Source organism: Phyllobates terribilis, unplaced genomic scaffold, assembly GCF_046119375.1.
Source record: "Phyllobates terribilis strain yellow unplaced genomic scaffold, ASM4611937v1 Scaffold_9__5_contigs__length_417890890, whole genome shotgun sequence".
Classification (NCBI taxonomy): domain Eukaryota; kingdom Metazoa; phylum Chordata; class Amphibia; order Anura; family Dendrobatidae; genus Phyllobates; species Phyllobates terribilis.
Genome location: NW_027362769.1, coordinates 308,581,412 through 308,600,674, shown reverse-complemented (window position 1 = coordinate 308,600,674; position 19,263 = coordinate 308,581,412). Strand labels below are relative to the sequence as shown.

The 19,263-nt window shown below is 43.1% G+C and overlaps 1 long non-coding RNA gene across 3 annotated transcripts in view; it reads left to right on the top strand.

Annotated features, from left to right (window-relative positions):
* LOC141162151 (uncharacterized) overlaps positions 1-19,263 on the top strand; it is a 305,553-nt gene that overhangs the window by 37,654 nt on the left and 248,636 nt on the right. For all 3 annotated transcript variants that reach the window (XR_012250744.1, XR_012250742.1, XR_012250743.1), the window contains exon 2: positions 901-1,014. This is a non-coding gene — a long non-coding RNA (uncharacterized lncRNA). The remainder of the gene's footprint in view (positions 1-900; positions 1,015-19,263) is intronic.

The window sequence follows — 19,263 nt, the reverse complement described above, 5'->3', positions numbered from 1 at the left end:
TTGTAAGTAAGACAGTTAACAATAAAGGAAACATTATCTAGAGATCACTCTGTATATGTACAGGGGAAATGGGAGCAGAGCATGTATCCTCACGCCCCTACGCGTGTTTCGCCATCGCTCCATCGGGGGGGGGTGTTTAGAAATGGTCTGGCATAACCTTATATAGGGTACCTCATCCAATTGCACCCATGAAAAATGCCGGAGTGCGCTAGGAGTGGGCCGGATATGAACATCTCACATCCCCATGTTGCGGCGCCGCACATCATATCCTGGAGGGCACCTCCGCCTACCGATGGTGGAATGCAAGCGTGTCACCGCTGCGGTACGCATGCCGGCGCACACAATGTCAGCAGGAGGAAAAGCCAGAATGAGGGCAGCACGCATACGCACTGGGGAGCAAGAAAAATTATGCCGTAGCTTCAAACAGGTAAAATCCATCACTCCATATCCCAGTATGCAGGAACAGCACAGGGATGCTACCCATCAATATTCAATTAAGATACAGTATGGAGTGCTATTCCCAATCCTAAACCCAATATTTTAAAGCAGGATAAGAGTGTAGCCGGGAACACCTCCATACCCATCCCAAGAGTAGAAACTAGAAGTATCTAAATTAGAGAGGGCAGTGACATAACAACTATATAAAATTATCATCATGTAGGGCAATATTGACATTCACTTATATGACAAAACCAATATACAGTACATTTGTGAAGGTCTAAGATACAGTACAAGATATCTTCCATCCTTTCAGGTGCTTCATTAATTCTGGGTTCCATATAAAATCATTACTGGAACCGCATATGATGGATGATCCTTTTTCACTCGGGTGAGTGTTAGCTTGAATTCATAGTCCATGTGGATATCACTAATAAAGGATCCTTTTTCCTTCTTCCATAGAAGGTGGCATACGACGCCGAGCACGGATCCACACACAGCTACGAAGGAAGTCACGCACCCATCACAGGAGGAGAGGACTCTCTGCCGGGACGAAACTCTCCAACAGCCCACCAGGTAAGTGTTCTGTATAGGTGTCCACTTAACTCCTTGATTCATATCCATGGCACAACCTCCTATTTCTGGATTGGACCACACACTAGACAAAATCAAAAACTATGAAACAAGAGGGGATTATAGGGAGAGAAAATAGGAAGCGCAGGCTTCTAAGTGTAGCAGTTAGATTCCAAGTGTATATACTCAGTATTAATCCACTCACCTATTTGGTGTCTTGAGATACCGCATGTAAATCCAATCAGTGAATTACTCCACTCCTCTTTCCATACAGTTTGCTGCAGAAATCTGGGAGCTGATGAGAGCACTGGACAGTGTTTTCATGGGTGATACCACTTTGTAAATGTTTTTCCCAGCAATATGCGCTCCTGAAGGATGATGACGGAACCTGAGGAAGGCTCAAAGAAGTCGAAACCGATTGTATTTTAGTTTGAAATAAAAATTATCTTTAAATCCGAATATCAAGTTCCATCATTATCCTTCAGAAGCGCATATTGCTGGGAAAAACATTTACAAAGTAAAATCTAAAACTAGGCAAAAATTTTTTTTTTAAATTCAAATACAAATCCAAAGTTAAAAACATACCCAGTACCCATAAAAGAAAGTAGGGAAAGGGAACCACATAAATCACAGAAAGGAGCTAAACCCAAAGTTTTCATTTAACCCAAATGGAGTTACAGTTTTGAGCCTGTAAATCCAAAGGCTTTCCACATGAGAAAGGACCTTGAATAAGTCCCCACCTCTAGACCCCAGTGATACCTGGTCTATCGCTCTGATTTTCAAGAATCTTGCATCGCTGTTGTGAAAATTTTTTAAATGTCTCGGCAGGGTCTTCAATTCCCCGTCGTCTTCTATGTCCTTCTATTTTTGGATATCCCTTATGTGCTCACACACTCTGACTCTTAAGTTCTCGGGTGGTCATACCCACATATAATTTTGAACAGGGGCATTCAGGCAAATAAATAACCCCTTTTGAAGAGCATGTAAAAAAATTACGAATTTTGAATTCTCTAGTTCTATCAGAGTTAAAGAAATTTTTGGTTTTAATCAAGTTTAAACAGGCCTTGCAATGCCCACAAGGGCAGAAACCCTTAATATGGTTCCTGAAAGAATCTTCCCTAGTTTTCTTATTTAGGTAATGGTTTTGAATAGTGTTGAGCGATACCTTCCGATATCAGGAAATATCGGATTGGATCGGGCCGATACACAAAAAGTATCGGATATCGCCGATTCCGATACCGGAAACCAATGCAAGTCAATGGGACACAAATATCGGAATAAAAATAAACCCTTTCTTTCCTTGTAGGTTAATTCTACATGAAGGAAAACAACTAACAATAATGTAGAATGTATTGGGGGAGGTGGTTGCCCAAATCGATGGGAACAGTGCTCACAGTGAAACATGAAAAGCCGGCAATTCAGCAGCGGCATACACCGGTACCCGACAATTTAGAACAGAAACAATAGAGCTTCACACATAGATTAGATAGATAGAAACATGTTTTTATACTTATGCATTAGTTCCTTATTATCCAGGTGGTTCCCAATAAAACCGTCGGCAGCACCATGTTGAAACAAATCAGAGATTTTATTTTGCCAGGTTTTTTCCCTGGCTTTTAGATCCAAAATAAGTGGGTAGGTCAGTCTGCTATAAAACAGAAATAATATAAACAACATTATACTCATTAGCATCCAATATACAGGGTGGGGCATTTATATGGATACACTTAAATAAAATGGGAATGGTTGGTGATATCAACTTCCTGTTTGTGGCACATTAGTATATGGGAGGGGGAAAACTTTTCCAGATGGGTGGTGACCATGGCGGCCATTTTGAAGTTGGCCATTTTGGACACATCAAACTTATTGAGAATTTCATAAGAAAACTATGGTGTGCTTGGTTTTAGCGTAATTTTATTCTTTCATGAGTTATTTACAAGTTTATGGCCACTTATAAAATGTGTTCAAAGTGCTGTCCATTGTGTTGGATTGTCAATGCAACCCTCTTCTCCCACTCATGACACACTGATAGCAACACCGCAGAAGAAATGCTAGCACAGGCTTCCAGTATCCGTTGTTTCAGATGCTGCACATCTCGTATCTTCACAGCATAGACAATTGCCTTCAGATGACCCCAAAGATAAAAGTCTAAGGGGGTCAGATCGGGAGACCTTGGTGGCCATTCAACTGGCCCACGATGACCAATCCACTTTCCAGGAAACCGTTAATGTAGGAATGCTCGGACCTGACACCCATAATGTGGTGGTGCACCATCTTGTTGGAAAAACTCAGGGAACGTGCCATCTTCAGTGCATAAAGAGGGCAACACATCATCATGTTGCATGTAGTGGCATTGAGGTTTCCATTGATGAAGAATGGCCCCACTATCTTTGTACCCCATATACCACACCATACCATTAACTTTTGTGTTCCAACAGTCTTTGAGAGATCTATCCACTGTGGTTTAGTGTCAGACCAATAGCAATGGTTTTGTTTGTTAACTTCACTATTCACAAAAATGTTTGCCTCAGCACTGAACATAATGTTCTGTGTAAACTGAGGGTCCTGTTCCCATTTTTGTTTTGCCCATTCTGCAAATTCAGAGCGCCAATCTGTGTCATCCTCATTGAGATGCTGCAGCAGCTGAATTTTGTAAGGGTGCCATTTGTGAGTAGCTAATATCACCCGAAGGGATGTTCGACTGATGCCACTCTCCAGTGACATGCGGCGAGTGCTACGCTGTGGGCTCTTGCTGAATGAAGCTAGCACAGCCACTGATGTTTCTTCATTAGTGACAGTTATCCAACACTGAACCTGTTTCACGAAATTTGGCAAGCAGTTTGCTAACTGTAGCATGGGAGATGGGTGGTCTTGTAGGGTGTCTTGCATTGAAATCTGCTGCAATGACCACGTTACTGCGTTCACCAGACATCAATACAATTTCTATCCGCTCCTCACGTGTTAACCTCTACAACATGTCAATGTCTGTAACAAAGAGAAACTTGTAAATAACTCATGAAAGAATAAAGTTACGTTAAAACCAAGCACACCATTGTTTTTCTTATGAAATTCTCAATAAGTTTGATGTGTTATATGACCCTTTTCCCATTGAAAAAAATAAAGTTGGATCCAAAATGTCCTACTTCAAAATGTCCGCCATGGTCACCACCCATCTGGAAAAGTTTTCCCCCTCCCATATACTAATGTGCCACAAACAGGAAGTAGATATCACCAACCATTCCTATTTTATTTAGGTGTATCAATATAAATGGCCCACTCTGTAGATCACCTGTATAACTCCTAGAACATATAAATCACAAAAAGAAGAGTGCCTAAATAAAGGCCCAAATATACACCAGAGTTTTATACACAAAAATACAAAATATTTATTAAACATCTATAATAAAATTAAAACACATGGTGTCACACACCAAGGATACAGCCTACTCCCAATCTCCACAGCTGATGATCAAAACAACAACCCAGCGGTATATAGTAAGTTGTAATTACATTAATATAACAATCATAACATCCTATTGCTTCAATAAAGTGACGAGTGCATCATATTATAACAATGAAATCTCCATACGCTGCAGCTGTTATCTAAATATTATATATACAACCTCTGGCAAAAATTATGGAATCACCAGGCTCGGAGGATGTTCATTCAGTTGTTTAATGTTGTTGAAAAAAAGCAGATCACAGACATGGCACAAAACTAAAGTCATTTCAAATGGCAACTTTAGGGCTTTAAGAAACACTAAAAGAAATCAAGATTAAAAATGTGGTACTCAGTAAGGGTAATTTTTTTCAGACCAAGCAGAGGGAAAAAATTATGAAATCACTCAATGAGTGCCTGGGTCCCTAGTAAGCAAATTCCAAGACTGTCAGAAATAACGAGTACAAACTTAATATCAAGTGTGTGCCCAAATATATTGTAAGACAGTTAACAATAAAGGAAACATTATCTAGAGATCACTCTGTATACTTACAGGGGAAATGGGAGCAGAGCATGTATCCTCGTGCCCCTACGAGCGTTTTGCCCTCGTTTCGTCGGGGGGGCATGTTTACAAATGGTCTGGCATAATCTTATATAGGGTTATCCAATCCAATTGCACCCATGAAAGCTACATTTTTGCAGCTTTCTACTGCAGACAAATGAGTGTCCATGCTGACTCTTGTCCCCTGACTGAAAGTGCCAACAATTAGCATGTGAGCATCTGAACTTTCATAAAACAATAGCCTGCTTTGATGATTCACATTTTTTCTATCATGTGGACATCTGAATGCATGTGCACTTCTTTACTGGGGAAAACATAGTACAAGAATGCAGGAAAGGAAGAAAAGAAGGCAATGAAATCTTAGATCCATGTGTATGCTAGTTTGACACATATCACATTCTTAAGCATTATTGCAGCCCAATTATGGCACTTTATAGCAAAGGCCACGACTTCATGGCAGTTTCCCTTTTTTAGCTGCTTCCTGCCACACTGCAAACACTGTTCTGGATTGGATTCCATTACAAAGTGTTCAAAGCTGAGCTCACATCTTTCCCGGCAGATGATGTTTATGACATTTATCCATCATCTACCTCTAACAGCTGTACACAGACAGGAAAAAAGGTCTATTCACCCAAACTTGACAACTTTTTACATGCTTAAGAAAATGTCAAGTTTCTGTTAGGAAACCTGCAGCTAGTTTGTGCATCAGTGTGAGACCGGACTGATTGTTTTAATTTTATGGCTGATTGGTGTATATGTTATGTAGCCATGTGATTAAGAAACAGGGAGATACAACACACACACCACTAGAACATCAACAATCTGAGAAATCAGTATGTATTTTGTTTGGTTTTGCAGGGGATGTCCAGTGCTGGGCAACTCCTCTAAGGATCACTAAAGCTGAGGGAGGAGTCCCCAAAAAACTTGTGTTCTACTGTTATGGCATTCTGACTGCGCGGGTACTACTGCTGTGCTCATATAATCAGATACAGGACAGCTGCTTTAGTACAGTTGATCGTAGTAAAATTGAACAATGAAAAAAGTAAACCAAGAGACACAATATTATTGCTTTTCATTAATTTTATTACACAGCAATTGCAAAAGTCTAAATAACATACTACATTTATTTACCAAGGTTATATAAATATGTGTATCAGTATCAAGCTCAATGCGTAAATATGATACCAATACAAAGATCAGTACATTTGTACAGTTCCAAAAAATACAAAAATACCCATAGTAAGAACACCTCAAATGAGGAAAAGTCAATTAACCACAAGTTTCAGAACCGCATAATGAATATTTAAAAAAATATCAAATTTCAAATTCGGTAATTTTTAACTGAACAGAACAGCAGGGTTAAGATAAAACTTAAGGCAGAAAGACCCACAAACAAGCAACAACTGAAGTCAGTCACAGAAAAGGCCTGGCAAAGCATCACAAAGGAGGATGCCAAGCATTTGGTGACATCCATGGCTTCGAGACTTTAGGCAGTCATTGCCTGCAAACGATTCTCTACAAAGTATTAAAAATGAACATTTTATTTATGGTAAAGTTATTAAGAAGCCACAGGTTACCATGCGACCGGAAGAAGACTTCTGGGTGAGAACGCTCCGGCCCCTAAAGAAGAAGCATCCGCCTCCATAAAGAACTGTTTGTTAGTGTCCAGGCGATGCAGCATAGGAGCTGATGAGAAGTCTGTTTTAAAGACACAAAGGAATCGTTCTCTGCCTCTGGAGTCCGTATCTTAGAATTGGCCCCCTTGCGAGTCAAGGCAGAAATAGGAGCAGTCGGAAAGGAGAAATGCGGAATGAACTGGCGGTTGTAATTCGCGAATCCGAGAAACCGCTGGATAGCTTTCAGACCATCTGGACGAGGCCACTTCAAGACGGCCGTCTTCCATTCATCTCATTGGCGTATTTAGATCAGGTTGTATGCCCCCAAAGGTCAAGCTTCCTGAAAATCCTGGAACCTTTAAGATGATCAAACAACTTGGAAATGAGAGGCAGAGGATATTTATTCTTGATTGTAATTTGGTTGAGACTCCATTAATTGATACAGGGTCAAACAGAACCATCCTTTTTCTTCACAAAGAAGAATCCCGCTGTAGCCAGGGAGGAAGACTTCTGGATAAATCCCCTGGCAAGATTCTCTTAGTATACTCGAACATGGTTCGGGTCTCAGCCTGCGACATGGGGTAGATTTGGTTTGGCCTCGTGGAGGGGAAACGCCTGGTAGAAGGTTGATAGTGCAGTCATGCGGCCTATGAGATGGTGGTAGTGTCTCAGCCCTTTTTTTTATTAAAGATGTCAGCATACCTTCAATATGTAGCAAGCAAGCCAGGTAAATTAGATGGAGAAGCCGGAGGTCGAGCAGAACAAATGGGAACTAGACATCTCTCGTGGCACTCTTGTCCCCAACGAAGTACTTCTCTGGACTTCCAATCCAAGGCAGGCTCATGTTCTCGCAGCCAAGGCAGACCTAGAACCAGAGGGTGAGACAGAATCTTCTCCATGTGTAGCATGCCTACTCAAAGTTCCACATGCTCGATCACTTCACTGATGAGGTCCTGTAGAGAGTGTGACACTCACCCCGATGTGCATTTTGGTGCGTACCTTCCCCTGATGCAGGGTTTTGGTTCTTCTCTGATTGATCTATCCGATCTATCCAGCAGACATTCATCTACCACTGTGAGGGTGATTCCCTTAATAAATTATTTATACAGACATAAATATATATCATCTGCTCGTCCTTTACAATTTTTGGTGTAATCACTCTGGCAAGTGCAGATGGGTTCGGCTGATATATTTACATGGCAGGTGCAGGCGGTTCATGCTCGGGAACTCTCTAATGTGGCTGAATTACAACAGTTTTGCAAAGATGAGTGGCCCAAAATTTCTTCAGAGCGTTGTAAAAGACACATTGCCAATTATCACAAAAGCTTGATTGCGGTTGTTGTCGCTGAGGGTGGCCTAACCAGTTATTAGGTTTAGGGACAATCATTTTTCACACAGAGCCCTGAACCTTCATTTAAAAATGGCATTTTGTGTTTACTTGTGTTATCTTTGTCTAATATTTAAATTGTTGTGTGATCTGAAACACTTTAATGTGACAAACATGCAAAAGAATTAGAAATCAGGAAAGGAGCAAACACTTTTGAACACCACTGTATATATAGTGTATTTTAGACTGTCCAGTCTAGTTTATACCAACTATTGGTTGACTTATTTTATGACATACCAAGGTTTTGGAGCATATGGTTGCATGTTGAACCATTCTCTCACCTGAAAGCCAGACCCCTTTTCAGTTAAGCAACTCTCTATTGTCTGAGAAGGTGGAGAAAGTGACTGAAAAAAACAAGACATGTCCTACTTTGGTTCAATATGTTCCCATCACACTTACCCATTCAAGTGAATAGGTGCAAAAAATAAATAACAAATTGTACATGGATGCTTTTCGAGTTATATCAATATGTATCCACTGAGATTGTCTGAGAAAGCGGAGAAAGTGTCTAAAAAAGACAAGACACGTACTACTTTTTTTCAACATGTTCCCATAACACTTATCTATACAAGTAAATAGGTGCAAAGAAAAATATAACAAACTGTACATGGATGCTTTTCAAGTTACATCAAAATGTATCCACGAACTGGTTGCTAGGAAAACCTCCCTTTCTTTTCTCTTTTTTTTAACTTAATAAGGGAAAATTGGAAACATGGATGGGAAAAATGGACACATTGACAAAAATGGATCAAAATTGAATTCAACACACTGAAGTAAAATTGTGTGAATTTGGCTTTATATAAAAGTGCATGACATTTAGTAATGAAATAATTTTTAACAGCAGTCTCACATTGACCAAACTGCAAAATACCAATACTCATAACTAGTGTTGAGCAATACCTTCTGATATCGGGAAATATCGGATCGGATTGGATCGGACCGATACCCAAAAAGTATCGGATATCGCCGATTCCGATACCGGAAACCAATGCAAGTCAATGGGACACAAATATCGGAATAAAAATAAACCCTTTCTTTCCTTGTAGGTTAATTCTACATGAAGGAAAACAACTAAGAATAATGTAGAATGTATTACATGAAAAGCCGGCAATTCAGCAGCGGCATACACCAGTACCCGACAATTTACAACAGGCAGAATAGAGCTTCACACATAGATTAGATAGATAGAAACATGTCAGTCACATATATATGAAGTACAGAGATAGAGTTGATTACTGTACTTGTCATTTAGTGTTAAAATAAAGGATTTATTAAAAAAAAAATTGGCGTGGGGTTCCCCATAATTTTAGGCTCTAGCGGAGGTTAAGCAGACAGCTGGGGCAGATGTTTGAAGCCTGGGAAGGCGGTAATACCCACAGAGCTTCCTAGGCTACTAATATCAGCCCCCAGCTGAATACCTAGCCTATACTAGCTATTAAAATGGGGGACCCCCCCAAAAAATGACGTGGGGTCCCCCTTATTTTAATAGCTAGCAAAGGCTAGGCAGACAGATGAGGGCTGATATTAATAGCCCAGGAAGGGTGCCATGAATATTGGCCCCCTCCCAGGCTAGAAACACCAGCCGTCAGCCGCCCCAGAAATGGCGCATCCATAGGATGCGCCAATTCTGGCACTTAGCCTCGCTCTTCCCACTGCCCTGTAGCGGTGGCAGTGGGGTAATAGGGCTGGGGTTGATGTCAGTTTATAATGCCAGCTGACATCAAGCCCAGGTTAGTAATGGAGAGGCGTCTATAAGACACCCCCATTACTAACCCCATAGTCAAAGTTAAAAAAAACCCACAAACACCCAGAATAAAGTCCTTTAATTGAAATAAACTCACAATTCTTTATTGTTCTAAATTAAACCATACTTACCGTCACGCCCATTCCAGCTGAAGCCAACGATCTCCTGCAATAAAAATAAAATAATAAAGCAACATCATCCTTACCTTTCCATGGTTCCCACGACAGCTTCAGCTCTGCTACATTCACATGACAGGCTGGACCGCAGCAGAACGCTGTCGGCTTAACCTCCGCTAGAGCCTAAAATTATGGGGAACCCCACGTCAATTTTTTTTCAAATAAATCCTTTATTTTATCACTAAATGACAAATACAGTAAGCAACACTATCACTGTACTTCTTACAGTGCCTACAAGTAGTATTCAACCCCCTGCAGATTTAGCTGGTTGACACATGCGGAATTAACTTGGCATTGTGACATTTGTACTGTAGATCAGCCTGGAAGTGGGAAATGCACTGCAGCAAATTTTGTTTTTGTTTTTGTTTTTTTAAAAAAACGTTAAAAGTTAATTCAGAGTGTCATTTATTATTCAACCCCTCAAACCACAAGAATTCTGTTTGGTCCCCCAAAAGTATTAAGAAGTAGTTCAGGCACCAAGAATAATGAGCTTCACATGTGTGGATTAAAGATCTCTTTTGCCAGCCTTTTCTGACTATTTAAGACCCTCCCCAAACTTGTGAACAGCACTCAGACATGGTCAACATGGGAAAGACAAAGGAGCATTCCAAGGCCATCAGAGACAAGATCGTGGAGGGTCACAAGGCTGGCAAGGGGTACAAAACCCTTTCCAAGGAGTTGGGCCTACCTGTCTCCACTGTTGGGAGTGCCGGCCTGATCAGGTCTTATAAAAGACGATTATTAGCTGTAATTGCAAACAATGGTTATTCCACAAAATATTAAACATAGGGGTTGTATAATAATTGACCCACACTTTTATGTTTAAAATTTAATAAAATTCAACTGAGCAACATAACTTTTTGGTTTGTAAGATTTATGCTTCTGTTCATAAAACCTACTATCGTTTGCAGTTTGAAGGCTCTAACTTATTTGCATCTTATCAAACCAGCTAAATCTGCAGGGGGTTGAATACTACTTGTAGGCACTGTATATATGTGACTGACATGTTTCTATCTATGTAATCTATGTGTGATGCTCTATTCTTTCTGTTGTAAATTGTCGGGTACCGCTGCTGAATTGCCGGCCGGCTTTTTTAAAGAGACGGTGCATGAAAACACTATTATTTTTTTTAATAAATCCTTTACACTAAATGACAAGTACAGTAAGCAACACTGTCACTGTACTTCATATATATGTGACTGACATGTTTCTATCTATGTAATCTATGTGTGATTCTCTATTCTTTCTATTCTAAATTGTCGGGTACCGCTGCTGAATTGCCGGCCGGCTTTTTTAAAGAGACGGTGCATGAAAACACTATTATTTTTTTTAATAAATCCTTTAACACTAAATGACAAGTACAGTAAGCTGGCATTATGGGTACTTCCGATTCCGGTATTCGATATTCTAAAAGTATCGGAACTCAGTATCGGAACTCCGATACCGCGAATATCGGTCGATACCCGATATTTCAGTATCGGAATGCTCAACACTACTCATAACATTTTGCTAATTAGAAATACCTATGTGATACTGAAGACCAATTTCTAGGTTCCTCACTCAAAAGGGTATTCCCACAATTGCATTCTTTTTCACAAAGCACAGTAAATGCATACTTATTCTTTATATACAAACTAATACCTACCTATATTTTTTTTCTTGTAATGTGTCAATTTTCATTTCCATCTGCCTCCTCAATGCATCCAGCTTCACATAGTTGAATGGGTGGTCTTCTTTTTGTCTGTTAAAACTGCATTTCCCAGCAGAACTTGCTTCTCAGTGCTGAAGACCCTTCCCCCCTCTCATGTGCACCTGACTAGCCCCACTTTTCTGAGTTAACATAAAGCTAATCTATGTGTACAATTCACCTTGTGTTTCTGTACACTCTCTGCCCCTGCACAGAACCCTGCCTGACAATTTTTTTTTGTCTTCTGCCATCTACATCAGTATTGTTGCAGATTGGTTTTACATTATTCACTGGTTCCAGAAGAAATCAACTCTACTGCCTTGCTCCACAACGTCAGTTAAGAGTTGTGTTTGTTGCGTGCTGCTAACAGATCAGTGATTTGAAATATCAAATGCTGCTCTGTTGATGCATACAGTACAGACCAAAAGTTTGGACACACCTCATTTAAAGATTTTTCTGTATTTTCATGACTATGAAAATTGTACATTCACACTGAAGGCATCAAAACTATGAAATAACACATGTGGAATTATATAGTTAACAAAAAAGTGTGAAACAACTGAAAATATGTCTTACATTCTAGGTTCTTCAAAGTAGCCACCTTTTTCTTTGATGACTGCTTTTCACACTCTTGGCATTCTCTTGATGAGCTTCAAGAGGTAGTCACCAGAAATGGTCTTCCAGATGGCGTAGCACCTCATCACTCTCCTCCTTGGTCAAATAGCCCTTACACAGCCCGGAGGTGTGTTTGGGGTCATTGTCCTGTTGAAAAATAAATGATGGTCCAACTAAACGCAAACCGGATGGAATAGCATGCCGCTGCAAGATGCTGTGGTAGCCATGCTGGTTCTGTATGCCTACAATTTTGAATAAATCCCAAACAGTGTCACCAGCAAAGCATCCCCACAACATCACACATCCTCCTCCATGCTTCACGGTGGGAACCAGGCATGTAGAGTCCATCCGTTCACCTTTTCTGCGTTGCACAAAGACACGGTGGTTGGAACCAAAGATCTCAAATTTGGACTCTTCAGACCAAAGCACAGATTTCCACTGGTCTAATGTCCATTCCTTGTGTTCTTTAGCCCAAACAAGTCTCTTCTGCTTGTTGCCTGTCCTTAGCAGTGGTTTCCTAGCAGCTATTTTACCATGAAGGCCTGCTGCACAAAGTCTCTTCTTAACAGTTGTTGAAGAGATGTGCCTGCTGCTAGAACTCTGTGTGGCATTGACCTGGTCTCTAATCTGAGCTGCTGTTAACCTGTGATTTCTGAGGCTTCTGACACGGATAAACTTATCCTCAGAAGCAGAGATGACTCTTGGTCTTCCTTTCCTGGGGTGGTGCTCATGTGAGCCAGTTTCTTTGAAGCGCTTGATGGTTTTTGCAACTGCACTTGGGGACACGTTCAAAGTTTTCCCAATTTTTCGCACTGACTGACCTTCATTTCTTAAAGTAATGATGGCCACTCGTTTTTCTTTACTTAGCTGCAGGCAGGCAGTGTATATAGCAGACTGCAGTGCATATAGCACAAGAGGCTCCATTCCAATTCTGCCTTCTGCTGCTGTTAGATATTTCTATACAAAGGCCCAAGTCTCAGGGGCGAGGAATACTTTTCTTTGGATCTTAATCCTCATTATTTACTTAAAAAGCAATCCAGAGAACACCGTTTTTCTGCGCCATTTGCTTGTGTAGGGAGAGGTGCTGCTGCATCAGGGATAGATTTGCTTGTGTATTAGGTAGTGTAGGGAGAAAAACCGTACAGTACACATATCCTCCATTAAAAATTTCCTTTAGTGTGTCAGTGAAGCAATTCACAGCAGTTTGCTGTTCAAACTACTTACCTACAGGCCAGGTATTTAAAACTCTGTTTTCTCCATCACATGGATCACATATACGTTTTCAGAAAATACTGCCATTTCTGGCCTCCATTAAAAATTTCTTTCAGTGTGTCAGTGAAGCAATTCACAGCAGTTTGCTGGTCAAACGAATTACCTACAAGCCTGGTATTTAAAACTGTGTTTTCTCCATCACACGGATCACATATAAGTTCGCTCCAAGCTCAGTCATTTGTAGTGAGCGTGGAATATACTGTCCTCCATTTAAAATGGGCAAGGCACATGGCAAGGGACGGGGAACTGGACGTGATGGTAATGGTGCATGCAGAGGCTGAGGACAAGGCCATGGGCAAGCCGAAACTGTGCCACAACAAACACCCACATCTTCTCGCCTGACCTTCCTGTCCCAATTTCTAGGGGACCGCAGCACACCACTATTGAATTCAGAGCAGTGTCAAAAGGTTGTTGGTTGGATAGCGGATAATGGTTCCAGTCACTTAGCCACCACCACCCTGTCTTCCACACGGTCAAGTCTCAGTAGCCATGAGTCTGGACCGCATATTCCTCACCCTGATCCTCCTTCCTCCCACCATGCCGAGTACCCAGAGACAACTGATCCCACACTTGGACACTCTGAAGAGCTGTTCACTTTTCCATTTATAGATTCGGCCTCTCGCCCCCTCCTCTTGAAGCGGGGCAAGAGGAGATCGCGTGTAGCGATGCCCAAATATTTGAGCAGCCACGGTCACACGAAGGCGACAGTGGGAAAGTGTGACAAGAGGTGGACGATGATGAGACACAATTGCCAGAAAGTCAGGAGGAGGACCAGGGTGCGGAAGTGGAAGACGAGGTGGTGGATGATATAGTAACTGACCCAACCTGGAAGGAGGACATGCAGAGCGAGGACAGCAGCACACTGGGAGGGAGGGAGGCAGAGCACCCCAACAGGCAGGAAGAAGCTGTGTGGTGGCCACAGACAGAAGACAGGCAACCGCTCCCCGTAACATCAACACGAAGGAAGTTGCCAGTACAACTGTTAGGTCTTCCCGAGTCTGGTTGTTTTTTAAAGACTCTGCCGATAACCCCAAAAAGGCCATTTGCACCACCTGCCAGGCCAGCATCAGCAGGGGTGGCAAAACGACCAGCCTGACCACTGCCAGCATGATCAGGCACATGGCAGCAAAACACCCGACTTTGTGGGCCGAACCCCAGGATCCAGGAACAGTGTGTGCAGGTGACACCATTGCTTCTTCCGCTATTGTGCATGCAAGCCAATCCCCTGTCCATGGTGCATACGAAGATGCCTCCTGCCCTACATCTGTCGTTGCGCACTCTCAAGAGCAGCATCAGGAAGCACGTCCATGTCCTTTTCCCAGCGCAGCATTCAGTTGTCCATACCCCAGTCCTTGGAACGCAAGCGCAAATATGCAGCTAACGCCCCACAGGCCACTCTACTAAATTCTCACATTTCACGACTGCTTGTGCTCGAAATGTTGCCTTTTAGGCTTGTGGAGACGGAAGCATTCCACAACCTGATAGCGGCGGCCGTCCCTCAGTACTGGGTCCCCAGCCTCCACTATTTCTCCTAGTGTGCTGTCCCCGCATTACACAAGCACGTGTCCCAAAACATTAGCCGTGCCCTCAACAACGCAGTTACCGGGAAATTCCACCTAACCACAGACACGTGGACAAGTGCTTGTGGGCAGGGACGGTACATCTCGCTGACGGCATACTGGGTTAACATAGTGGAAGCCGGGACCCAGTCGGACCTTGGTGTGAGGACCTGGCCACTTTCTAAATACTTTTCCAGCACTGAGCACCCCTTTTCGTCAATCTTAATTTTGTGTTTTGTTAGAAATTTGCTTGCCGTGTTTTGTTAGTGATTTGTTTGCTCATCAGTTCAACCTCAGGTATTTATTCCATTCAGTGACCATATCTCCGAGACCTTGGGCCATTGTTCTCTCCGTCATCATAGGTAGTCTCACATGCAAACCCAGGGGATGGGTTCCACCTGAGAAAATATCTCCACTAAGGCACAGTTAGCTGGGGGAGGGAGGGGTGAACTCTTCTGCTGGTTCAGGGGGCTGAACCCTGTGCAGGAGAAAGAGAAGATTCATTGCTAGTCAGACTGAGAGCTGGGTGGTATCACGGGCTGCGGTCGTGATATCCATCATCCAAAGGAGCATATGCTGTGACTGCCAATATACCAGCGGGAGATACAAAAAGCTGTGGGCCAACAAAAAGTTGGGGGACAGTGGGTATCACCTGGTACGGGGCAGTGAAACTACTGATCCCAGGTTGGAAACTCAAGGACTAAGAGAATTGCCTGTTGAACATTGACCTGGAATTGCTGTTCACCGTGGTCGGAAGGAATAAAACTAACTGCCTAGGTGATTATTAAAATCCACAACTGCACATCTTTACACTTGGGACGGAACACGTCTTCCCGACGCCAAGGATTTCGGGCCCTAGGTCATTCAGGGTTGCCCCCACGGGCTACAGCTCCTGCACCTCATTCTCCTCAGCCTCCTCTCCCTCTTCAGCCTCCATCTCCGAAATGACCATATCAGTCACAAGCTGGAAGCACTGCAGCACTGCATCGGCCAAGCGGCAACAGGCTGTGCTGAAGCTAATATGCTTAGGTGACAAACCGCACAATGATGAAGAGTTGTGGACAGCTCTGAAAGAGCAGGCAGATCTGTGGCTCACACCACTGAACCTACAGCCAGGCATGGTCATGTGTGACAATGGCCGGAACCTGGTGGCGACTCTGAGGCGAGGCGAGCTCACACACATACCATGCCTGGCCCATGTGCTTAACCTCGTGGTTCAGTGGTTTCTCAAATCCTACCTGGAGCTGCTGGATCTGCTTGTTAAAGTACACCGCCTGTGTGCCCATTTTAGAAAGTCAGCTACAGCTTCCGCTGCCCTTGCCATGTTTCAGCAGCATTTGCAGCTTCCGACTTACAGAGTGGTGTGTGATGTCCCCATGCATTGGAACTCTACACTGCAGATGTTGGGAAGGATTTGTGAGCAGAAGAGGGCAGTTGTTGAGTACCAGCATCAACAAAGCCGTTGATATTCAGTTCAGACTCAACACATAAGACCTCAGGAGTGGACATGGATGTCAGACATATCCAAATCTTAGAGGACTCCACCAAGACGGTGAGCAGCGATGACGCCATAATTAGCATCACCATCCCGCTTCTCTGTCTTCTGAAACACTCCCTGCTCACAATCAAAGAGGATGCATTGCAGGAGGAGCACGATGAGATGGAGCAACCATACAGGGTGATTACACACAGCCAAGCCTCATCTCATCCCAATGTGGATTGAGTGACAATGAGGAAGAGGAGGAGGAGGAAGGACAGGAGCTAGTTTCATGCACTAAAGATGGTACTACCTGCACAGCTGTCATACCATCTGTTCAGCATGGATGGCCAGAGGACAGAGAGGAGGAGGAGAGCATGGTCAGTCATCCTCTTGGTGAGGACACGGAAGTCTTGCCTGTTAGTAGTCTAGCACACATGGCTGAGTTTATGTTACGCTACCTTTCCCATGACCATCGCGTTCTCAAAATTTTGGGTGACAGTCATTACTGGTTGTTAACACTTCTAGACCCACGCTACAAGGAGAACTTTATATCTCTTATTCCTGAGTCGGACAGGTCTACAAAAATGGGGCTGTAACAGAAGGCCCTTGTTGCGGAGCTATTAAAAAATTCCCATCTGAAAATGTTGGCGGCAGAGGGCATACTTCGTTGGACAACCAAGGAGTACAGGCGAGAGAGACACAACTTCAATCCAGCAGAGGCAGTGGAACACTGTCAAAGTTCTGGGAGAGTTTTCTCAGACCCTCCCATCGCACAGGCCCTGAGGCACGGGGTTAGCTCACAAGGAGTGAAAAGTTTGGGAAGATGCTGAGGGAGTACCTTGCCGACCGTACCAACGTCCTCCGTGTTTCCTCAGTGCCTTATTATTATAGGGTATCCAAGCTGGATACGTGGAATGAACTGGCTCTCTATGCCTTGGAGGTCCTGGCCTGCCCTGCCGCCAGTGTTTTTTCAGAGCCGGTTTTTAGTGCCACTGGTGGAATTATAACTGATAAGCGCATCTGCCTGTCAACTGAAAATGCTGATAGGCTGACTCTTATAAAAATGAACAAGGGCTGGATTGGGCCAGACTTCTCAACACCACCGAATGATAGCAGCACAACATAAACTCAAATCCAGTGTCTTTTCTTGGGAGGTGTATTCCCATGCACCTTTTCACACCCACACATGGGTATACGCTTCCTGATTTTGGCTATTTGCTCTTGTCCTCCTCCTTCTCCTCATCCTCCACCACCATATCACCAGGGTGACCGTGGTCCGTGATGCAACACCCACATAATTCTTTTTAAAGGGTGTTTATGATGCCCATAAAAAAATATTTTATACAGTATGTTCATGTTTACACCCCAGGGGTAAATGTTTGTCAGCCCATACACTTAGTGCATGGGCATTACAAGTATAGGAGGCCCGCTTCTTTCTAATGGGAACATTTTTTTATGAGGCCCTCCTCCAAGTCTCTCCCAAAGGGCATTAAAGAGCCTCCAAATTTTTGGCAGCCCTTGCATTCACTGCATAGGCCAACACTATGGGAGACTCTCTCCTTTCTAATGGGAATTTGTCATTACTGTGGCCCTGCTCTGTGTGTCTTTAAATTCTTAGTGGGGTTCTTCCTAAATTTGGTCAGCCGTTAGACTCACTGCATACCCTATAACTGTATAGCAGACTCTCTCCTTTCTAATGGGAATTTGTCATTACTGTGGCCCTGCTCTATGTGTCTTTAATTTCTTAGTGGGGTTTTTCCTAAATTTGGTCAGCCGATGGACTCACTGCATACCCTATAACTGTATAGCAGACCCTCTCCTTTCTAATGGGAACATGTCGTACTTGTTACTGTGGCCCTGCTCCATGTGTCTTTCAGAGTCCCTCCATCATCAATGAAACAGGATGTGTCTGATGATGTGTCACACACCACATTGCCAGATAAGGTTGTAAAATGTTAAAATGACATTTCCCGGTGAATGCATTTGCCTTAAAAAATAACGTAAAAAAAAAGTAGGATCTTTCTTTAGTATAAAAACAGAGTCACCAATGTAACCTCAATGTAATCACATTGTTCAACTCCTGCACCTCCTCCTCCATCTCTGAAATGACCACATCAGTCACAAGCTGAAAGCACTGCAGCACTGCCTTGGCCAAGCGGCAACAGGCTGTGCTGAAGATAACATACTTAATGCTTAGGTGACAAAACGCCCAGCGCTGCAGAGTTGTTGAAAGCTGTAACACAGCATCTTGATCTGTGGCTCTCACCGCTGAACATACAGCCAGGCATGGTCGTGTGTGACAATGGGTGGAACCTGGTGACGGATAAATGACAGCTGGAGTAGATACGGTTTCCCTCTATGCCAGTCCTTTCACAGAGCTAAAGAATATAGCTGTGGTGAAATACAACTCCCACTGAGAAGCTGTTTCAGATTGAAAAACATTGGGCCCACCAGAGGATTTGATTCTGAGGGCTCAGCTTTCTCCCCCGCTCAGAGCCTCATAGTAGCTGCAAAGTTAGCGCTATCATGAACTCTCCTGATGTAGAAGCCAGGGCACACCAGAGGATTCACTGATGGGACCGTCCAACCCTGCGGAGAAGCAGTCCTGGCTAAGAAAATTGTGTGGGAAGGTTCCCGGACACTCAATGGCTGCTTTTTTACTGAGGTGGAAACCCACGCAAACACGGGGAGAACATACAAAATCCTTGCAGATGT